This window comes from Odontomachus brunneus, unplaced genomic scaffold (assembly GCF_010583005.1).
Source record: "Odontomachus brunneus isolate Ranch 3 - 2012 unplaced genomic scaffold, Obru_v1 Obru_scaffold_079, whole genome shotgun sequence".
Lineage (NCBI taxonomy): Eukaryota > Metazoa > Arthropoda > Insecta > Hymenoptera > Formicidae > Odontomachus > Odontomachus brunneus.
The window spans coordinates 530,083-533,418 of NW_022639529.1; the positions used below are offsets into that span (position 1 = coordinate 530,083).

The following is a 3,336-nucleotide window of genomic DNA, read 5'->3' on the forward strand; positions in this document are numbered from 1 at the left end:
AAATAAATTATTTATTTGACAGAAGTAAAATTTATTTGATTCCAGAATATATTTGGTAAATAAAACTTATTGAATAGTTGAGCAAAATAAGCGATTTTGTAATAGTTACAAAATTTTTGGTAGTTTCAACCAACCGTCTGTAATAATAGATATTGAAACGATGTAATAGCTGCAAATGAATGAATTTTTCATTGTGCTGCAACAAAACATACTTATACTGATAACAAAATAGAACTCGTACCTACTGAATTTTTTATTACATGGGATATGACAATTTCATAACAATTATTGAATATCTGTTCATAACTGTAATATATTTCATATTAAATATTTAACATTAAATAACTACTACTAAATTATTTAATTGATATTACTGTGAATGCAATTACGTCATACTCCCAATCTATTAAATATTTGGCAATTATTATCATATTTAGTATTAGTTATTAAGGATCCAACGAATTTCTGTAACTAAATGCAGTTTGTTATAGTTACCAGTCTTTTCTCTCAGTGTAGGGCCAAAAATCGCGTGTAACTCTCGAGCTAGGGAATCAATGACGTCGTATATGCCATAGACTTATATAAACAGACTGGTCCCTGCCGTAGGAGGCAACGTGGTGACATCTACGGTACATAACCTTCCGGGTAGATCTGTCCTACTCTAAAGTAGGAATAATGGGGATGAAACCAAATGAGAGGAATGTATAGAATGAGAGGAAGAAAGCACTTTTATTGTGAAGGAGAAATTTTGTGAAGTAAGTAGTCTAATATAATAAGGTAATAGTTATCCTAAGTTAATTAATCTTTTAAAGCGCATAATTCAAGGAATATTCTAGTAACTATACTAGTAGCATCTATCAGTCTTTAAAACCAAAAGTGGGGAGTTTCAACTGCCCTATCCTAAATGGTCCTTATTGATACCAGTGATACTTAAAAGGTTAATGTGTATTTATTTTTCCGTATGCACACTATTACACGTTATTCTGTCCTCATTTATTGACCAATGTGTGTGTTTCATTCGCTACTAGTCCTCGCCAAGCAACTAAAAGAAAAGGACAGATCTATCCAGATGGCTATGTCTGCGTAGATGTTGCCACGCTATCTTCTATGGCAGAGGTCGGTCTATCTATATATGTCCATGATATATGCATACACTTGATTTCTGAATAGTTTGCGCACATTTTTCCTCATAACATTTGCAGCGCTCTTTGTCATAATTGAGAGAGACTGACGTATTTACGCGGTAATCGCTTTTGGCAGCAGAGTTATGAGTAATTAATTATTCTTTTTAAGTAATTATCGCGTCTAATTGACGAGTAATATGAGCTAATTTAATTGGAGACCGTTTAATTAACAATTGATGCCAACACATTCAATAGACGATTAATTTCAACGAATTCAATCAAGGCCTCTGAGTACTTGCGTCGACTATTTTTGTTTGATGACGTCAAAAGTGAGAAAACATATGTTCATGATCTTTGCGTTATACGTTGAAATAAAAAGATTTATGCGTAAAACGATACTTGTGATCGATTTAGCAAATTTGTAAAATATTCCGAATGCTTTCCTTTTACTGTTGAAATCAATAAATAGTTGTAAAATTAATGTGACACGCAACTCAAATTTTAACAAAACTTTTTTCATCATTTCTGTTATGTTAATTTTACGGTTATTTATTGATTGTGACAGCAAAAGAGAGTGTTCGGAGTATATTACAAATCTGCTAAATCGATTACAAGTGTGATCCCCTTGTCCACAACCTTGCTTTAATTCCTAAGCCTTAAGAAATTGACCAACCACAGTTGATTATTTTTAAAATAGCCGTAATTGATCTTGTTGGTCAATTTATTACGGCTTAAAGAATAAAGCAAGGTTGTGGACAAAAGGTATATGGATATATCAATTTATTTTAACTTCATACAACACAACGTCTAAAATCGGAATATAAGACGTCTGAAAGACATCTTAAAGACGTCTTATGTCCCGATTATAAATGTGTTGTGTGAGACGTGTAACGGACGAATCGTGAGCATGCAATTTCTCGCTTCTGATGTCATGAAACAAGAACAGCCTACATGAGCTTACGTGAGAGATCAAGGACTTTAAAGATCATTCAATCGACAATTGATATGAGCAAAGAAAATTAAAGATTGACCAATAAAAGTCATTTAATTGACGATTGATTTGGACAAATTCAATCGATTTAGTCGGAAATTGTTCGGTAACAATTGATGTAACCAGTGTCCTCCTCAACGCGAGTCTTATTTAACGCTTCTCAATTATCGGCATCTTCCATAATGCCACGATGCACCGGATATGAATATTATTTACAAAACCAATTGTAACTTGAGTAATCGAATGCTCTACGACTGAATCGATTGAATTTACTCGTAGCAATTGTCACTTAAATGATCTTTAATTAAACTTGCTAAATTCAATCGTCAAATGAACGGTCTTTAATTAGATTTGCTAAGTGTCGAATTATTAATTGAACGACCTTTGATTCTCATTGCTCACATCAATTGTCAATTGAACGGTCTTTAATTGAAATCAACCGTCTGTTAAACATTCCTCGATTGATTTTGCTCGTATTAATTGTCAATTAGTTGAATTGATACCTATCTGTCCGAATTAATTATTAGATTGAGGAAAATTTAATCGATATTTTTACAATCCTGTTTGGTAGGAGCCATAATGATAGTACACGACGTGATTGATCCTTTATTATATTCTAATTAATTAAATTCAATTTAATTTAATTTTAAGTAATTTTTCTATAATAAATAAGAATATAATGATGATACTTGCTGTTACGTGTTTTTCCTGAATTTTCGTTTGCAGTTGTGATGTCGGATGTCTCATAAGAGAGCCTGAGGCGTAACAGGATCGTGACGCATAATGGGGTATCGTCGATAACATTTTCAAGAGGCGCTGCCACGTAGTGAAATGTTTTGCAATTACTACTGTTAATTATCTCTTACTGCGTGCTATTTATCAGTCGTCATAATATTTTCGCTTGAAAGATGCTAGATGTTGTTTTATGAGTTTCCTGTGTCCTCTCCGCAACTACGTTGAAACATTGTTTGATACATTTGTATAAGGTAAACAATAATAAAATTCTGCTTTTTATTATCGTATGTTACATTTTACGTTATTAAATAGCTTTCTCAATTTAGTTAAGTGCCTGTGCAAATATTTATGATGTTTTACATTACATAATTCAAACTCATACATTTCGTAGGTATAAGGAGATTATGCCATTACATTTCTGAAACGTTAAGATATATTATTTTTTTTTCATATGTTGTCCCAAAAAAATGACATCAAAAGTTACCA

At 32.2% G+C, this 3,336-nt stretch overlaps 1 long non-coding RNA gene across 2 annotated transcripts in view; it reads left to right on the plus strand.

The window, feature by feature from the left end:
• The window catches only part of LOC116847515, a 38,460-nt gene extending 36,654 nt beyond the window's left edge, over window positions 1–1,806 (plus strand). The window contains exons 5-6 of one of the 2 annotated variants that reach the window (XR_004378778.1): window positions 607–755; window positions 813–1,806. This is a non-coding gene — a long non-coding RNA (uncharacterized LOC116847515). Of the gene's footprint in view, window positions 1–606 lie in introns of both variants that reach the window. The other variant, XR_004378777.1, reaches the window with a different exon arrangement.
• The last annotated feature ends 1,530 nt before the right edge of the window (window positions 1,807–3,336 follow it).